Raw genomic sequence first — 6,802 nt, 5'->3', positions numbered from 1 at the left:
GATGCAAAAATCTTCAATAAAATACTGACAAGCCGATTGCAACAGCACATCAAAAAGCTTATCCACCATGATCAAGTAGGCTTCATCCCGGGGATGCAAGGCTGGTTCAACATACGCAAGTCTATAAACGTAATTCACCACATAAACAGAACCAAAGACAAAAACCACATGATTATCTCAGTTGATGCAGAGAAGGCCTCTGACAAAATTCAGCAGCCCTTTACGCTAAAAACTCTCAATAAGCTAGGTATCGATGGAACGTATCTCAAAATAATAAAAGCTATTTATGACAAACCAACAGCCAATATCATACTGAATGGGCAAAAACTGGAAGCATTCCCCTTGAAATGTGGCACCAGATAAGGATGCCCTCTCTCACCACTGCTATTCAATATAGTATTAGAAGTTCTAGCCAGAGCAATCAGGCAAGAAAAAGAAATAAAGGGCATTCAAATAGGAAAGGAGGAAATCAAATTGTCTCTATTAGCAGACGACATGATTGTATATCTAGAAGACCCCACCGTCTCAGCCCCAAACCTCCTGAAACTGATAAGCAAGTTCAGCAAAGTCTCAGGATACAAAATCAATGTGCAAAAATCACATGCATTCCTATACACCAATAACAGACTTAAAGACAGCCAAATCAAGAACAAACTTCCATTCATAATTGCCACAAAGAGAATAAAATACCTAGGAATACAACTAACAAGGAATGTAAAGAATCTCTTCATGGAGAACTACAAGCCACTGCTCAACGAAATAAGAGAGGACACAACCAGATAGAGAAACATTCCTTGTTCATGGTTAGGAAGAATCAATATCGTGAAAATGGCCATACTGCCCAAAGTAATTTACAGATTCAATGCTATCCCCATCAAGCTACCAATGACCTTCTTCGCAGAACTGGAAGAAGCCACCTTAAACTTCATATGGAACAAAAAGAGAGCCCGAATAGCCAAGTCAATTCTAAGCAAAAAGAACAAAGCGGGGGGCATCACACTACCAGACTTCAAACTATACTACAAGGCTACAGTAATCAAAACAGCATTGTACTGGTACCAAAACAGAGATATAGACCAATGGAACAGAACAGATGCCTTGGATCAATGCCACACATCTACAACCATCTGATCTTTGACAAACCTGACAAAAACCAGCAATCAGGAAAGGATTTCCTGTTTAACAAATGGTGTTGGGAAAACTGGCTAGCCATGTGCAGAAAGCAGAAACTGGACCCCTTCCTGACACCTTACACTAAAATTAACTCCAGATGGATTAAAGACTTAAACATAAGACCTAACACCATAAAAACCCTAGAAGAAAATGTAGGCAAAACCATTCAGGACATAGGTGTAGGCAAGGACTTCATGACCAAAACACCCAAAGCATTGACAACAAAAGCCAAAATAGACAAATGGGACCTAATCAAACTCCACAGCTTCTGCACAGCAAAAGAAACAATCATTAGAGTGAATCGGCAACCAACAGATTGGGAAAATATTTTTGCAGTTTACCCATCTGACAAAGGGCTGATATCTAAAATTTACAAAGAACTAAAACAGATTTACAAGAAAAAAACTAACAAGCCCATTCAAAAGTGGGCAAAGGATATGAACAGACACTTTACAAAAGAAGACATACATGAGGCCAACAAACATATGAAAAAATGCTCATCATCACTGGTCATCAGAGAAATGCAAATCAAAACTACATTGAGATACCATCTCACTCCAGTTAGAATGGCGATCATTAACAAATCTGGAGACAACAGATGCTGGAGAGGTTGTGGAGAAATAGGAACACTTTTACACTGTTGGTGGGAGTGCAAATTAGTTCAACCATTGTGGAAGACAGTGTGGCGATTCCTCAAGGACCTAGAAATAGAAATTCCATTTGACCCAGCAATCCCATTACTGGGTATATATCCAAAGGAGTACAAATCATTCTACTATAAGGACACGTGCACACTAATGTTCATTGCAGCACTGTTTACAATAGCAAAGACCTGGAACCAACCCAAATGCCCATCGACGATAGACTGGATAGGGAAAATGTGGCACATATACACCATGGAATATTATGCAGCCGTCAAAAACGATGAGTTTGGGTCCTTTGTAGGGACATGGATGAACCTGGAAACCATCATTCTCAGCAAACTGACAGAAGAGCAGAATTTCAAACATCGCATGTTCTCACTCATAGGTGGGTGTTGAACAATGAGAACACATGGACACAGGGAGGGGAGCACTACACACTGGGGTCAGTTGGGGGGAAATAGGGGAGGGTGGGTGGGGGGTGGGAAGCTGGGGAGAGATAGCAAGGGGAGAAATGCCAGATGTAGGTGAAGGGGAGGAAGTCAGAAAATCACACTGCCATGTGTGTACCTATGCAACAATTTTGCATGTTCTTCACATGTACTTCAAAACCTAAAATGCAATAAAATAAATAAATGGGAAAAATAAATAAATAAATAAATAATAATAAAAAAAAAAACAACTGCAAACAACTATTTGGAAATAAATAGGATGACCTAAAGGAAATAAACAAATTTCCAAAACTCAATTTTTAATAAAAAATCTTTAATAGACTAATACTAATTAAGGAGATTGAATCAATAATATAGATTCTCACATCATAAAAAAAGGCGTAAGACCTATGGCATCCACCGGACATTTACACAAGTATTCATACCAACCCTTCTAATTCTTCTAAAAAACTGAAGAAGAAAGAGCACTTTCAAACTCACATTAAGGTGCCAGCATGATGCTGATAACAAAGACAGACAATGACACTTCAAGAAAACTAAAGGCCAATATTGTTGATGAACATAGATACAAAATTTCTCAATGAAATACTTGCGAACTCATAAAATGATTTGGGAGGGATTCCCTCTTTTTGTATTGTTTGGAATAGTTTCAGAAGGAATGGTACCAGTTCCTCTTTGTATATCTGCTAGAATTCAGCCTGTGAACCTGTCTGGACCTGGACTTTTTTTGGTTGGTAGGCTATTAATTGTTGCCTCAACTTCAGCCCTTATTATTGGTCTATTAAGGGTTTCAACTTCTTCCTGGTTTAGGCTTGGGAACAGAAAATCAAACACCGCATGTTCTCACTCATAGGCGGGTGTTGTACAAGGAGAACACAGGGACACAGGGAGGGGAGCATCACACACTGGGGTCTGTTGGCAGGGAGGGACAGCGGTGGGGGGGTAGTGGGGAGGTCAGGGAGGGATAACATGGGGAGAAATGCCAGACGTAGGTGATAGGGGGATGGAGGGACAAACCACATTGCAATGTATGTACCTATGCAACAATCCTGTATGATCTACACATGTACCCCAGAACCTTAAGTACAATAAAAAATAAATAAATAAATAAATAAAAAGAAATACTTGTGAACTGAATTCAATAGGCCATTAACAGGATCAAAGGCTATGATTAAGTTGGGTTTATCTATAAAATGCAATGATGGTTCAACATATACAAATTAATAAATTTGAGCAACTGCATGAACAGAATGAAGGTTAAAGTCATATGACAATCTCCATAGATGCTGAAAATGCATTTGACAAAATTCAATATTCTTTCCTGATAAAAATTCTCAATGAATAAGGTTTTGAGAAGATATATTTCAACACAATATAGTTCATATGTCACAAGCCCACAGCTAACATAATACTCAATAGTGAACAGCTGAAAGATTTTCCTCTGGGATCAAGAAGAAAACAAAAGCATTCACTCTTGCCATGTCTATACAAAATACTACTGTAAGATCTAGCCAGAACAATTAGGAAAGAAAAAGAAATTAAAGGCATCCAACTCAGAAAAAAAAAAAAAAAGAAAAATATCTCTGTTTTCATATTATATAATTTTATATGTGGAAAACCCTAAAGGTATTACCTAATAATGATTTGAACCAATAAATTAAGTCAGTAAACTAGCAGGATACAAAATCACCTTAAATTATCAATTGTGTTTCTATATACCAACAACCAACCGTCTAAAAAATTATGAAAAATTCCCATCCATGATAACATCAAAAAGAATAAAATACTTCAGCATTGCTATAGTTTTGATGTTTGTTCATCCAAACCTCATGTGGAAATGTGATTACCAGTGTTGAAGGTGGGGCCTAATGGTAGGTATTTAGACAATGAAGGCAGAATTCCTTATGAATGGCTAGGTGACATTTTTCTAGTAATGAGTGAGTTCTCCTTAGTTCCCATGAGAGCTAGCTGTTATAAAACAAACAATCCCATCATAAAGTGGGCTAAGGACATGAACAGACAATTCTCAAAAGAAGATATATAAATGGCTAGCAAACACATAAAAATAATAATAATAAAAAAAAAGCTCAAAATAAATAAATTAAAAAAAAAAAAAAGCTCAACATCACTAATGATCAGGGAAATGCAAATCAAAACCACAATGCCCTATCACCTCACTCACACAAGAATGCCCATAATCAAAAAATCAAAAAACAGTAGATGTTGGCATGGATGAAGTGAACAGGGAACACTTCTACACTGCTGGTGGGAACATAAATTAGTATGGCCACTCTGAAAAACTGTGGGGATATTCCTTAGAGAAGTAAAAGTAGAACCACCATTTGATCCAGCAGTCCCACTACTGGGTAGGTACCCTAGGAAAATAAGTCATTATTCAAAAATGGTACTTGCTCACACATGTTTATAGCAGCACAATTCACAACTGCAAAATCTGGAACCAACCCAAATGCCCATCATTCGCAACTAAACACCAATCAATGAGTGGATAAAGAAATTTTGGTGTATATATACAATGTAATACTAACAGCCACATAATGGAATGAATCGACATCATTTGCAGTGACCTGGATGAGATTGGAGACTATTATTCTAAGAGAAGTAACTCAGGAATGGAAACCCAAACATGTATGTTCTCAGTGATACATGGGAGCTAAGCTGAGAGTTCAAAGTCATAAGAATTATGAAATGGACTTTGGGGACTTGGGGGGAAGAGCAAGGTGGGGGTGAGGGATAAAAAACTACAAATATGGTACAGTGCATACTGCTCAGGTGATGACTGCACCAAAATTTCACAAATCACCGCTAAAAGACTTACTCATGTAACCAAATACATCCTGTACACCAATAACTTATGGAACAATAAAAATTAAGAAAGAGAGTCTGGCACCTTCCTCTCTCTAGCTTGCTCTCCCACAATGCCATCTCTATATGTGCCAACTCTCCTTTACCTTCCACCACTAATGGATGCATTCTGAAGCCTTCACCAGAAGTGGATCATGATGCCATGCTTTTTGTATAGCCTGTAGAACCATAAGCCAAATAAATCTGTTTCTTTATAAATAACTCAGTCTCAGGTACTTCTTTAAAGCAAAAGAAAATTGACTAAGATAGGCTTACATTTAACCAAAAAGGTGAAAGTTCTGTACACTGAAAAGTGTTACTGTAAATTTATACTGATTTAATCTTCTTACTGATGACTGATTCTGTAATATTAGTTGTAATGTCTCCTCTTTCATTCTGATTTTATTTGAGTTTTTTGGGAAGAACTAGACTCAAATAAGTCACTTTCCCAAATGCCTCATATCTTGATACTATCATCTTGGGGTTTAAGTTCCTTTTAGAGTGCCAAATACATTCAAACCATAGAGTATGTGGAATTTAACTAAAAGGTGAACTCATAAAGAGAGTAGAATGATGGTTATCAAAAACTAATGATACACACTATACTTCAAATTCAAGAGGCTCACAGAACACCAAGTAGTACAGATATACTAAAAATTTATAGCTAGACATATGATATTCTTAATAAATTTAAAAGATTACTTTTTTAAAAGTAGCAATAGTAACATTGTAAAAGGTGACATTTGACATGGCATTTATTGGTGAAGTATGTTGAATCATCAACCAGGATAGACAAGTTGTTAATTTTCAGTTTATTATCCAAATTTTGTTCAGCATCACGTAATATGTCATCAATATGTTGACCTATTATACTATTTGAGAAACAACTTTTCAACCCATCATACTGCATCTTATTCAACATTTTAGTAATTATAGCTTTGTATGGTGACATTATTAGTTTCACACCAATGATGTGGCTGCTTGTTATCTGTGTGATAACTTCTGTTACTAAATACCTTGTATTTTGTGCCTTTTTATTTTTTTCAAAAATAAGAACTTCACTGTGCTTGTTTAAATAGTAAAATAGCCCCTTTAACAAAACATGAACAGGCCAATAATGAGTAATAAGATCAAAGCAGTAACTAACTTTCCTATCAAAGAAAAGCTCAGCATATGATGGCCTCACAGCTAAATTCTATCAAACATTTTAAAAAGAATGAATACCAATTCTACTCAAACTATTCTTAAAAGAAATAAGAGGCAGCAATATTTTTAAACTTATTCTATCAAGTTAGCATCATCCTGATACAAAAATCAGTCACATATGTAACAAAGAAAGAAAGCTATAGACTAACATCTCTGATGAACATAGATGCAAAAATCCCCACAAAATGCTACAAAACTGAATTCAACAACATATTGAATTTAACAACACATTCGCCATAATAAAGTGGATTCATCTCAAGGATGGAAGAGTGTTTCAACAAATGCAAATCAATAAATACAACATATCACGTTCACAGAATCAAGGACCAAAACCATATAATCATTTCAATAGTTGCTGAATGAGCATTTGACAAAATTCCACGTACATTTGTGATAAAAACTCTCAACAAACTGGACACAGAAGGAAAACACTCAAAAACAAAACAAAACAAAACAAATAAAGGCCAT

Source organism: Sapajus apella, unplaced genomic scaffold, assembly GCF_009761245.1.
Source record: "Sapajus apella isolate SASKATOON/1434 unplaced genomic scaffold, GSC_monkey_1.0 scaffold45, whole genome shotgun sequence".
Taxonomy (NCBI): domain Eukaryota; kingdom Metazoa; phylum Chordata; class Mammalia; order Primates; family Cebidae; genus Sapajus; species Sapajus apella.
The sequence above is the reverse complement of the archived record's forward strand: the minus strand, read 5'-3'. Positions refer to the sequence as shown.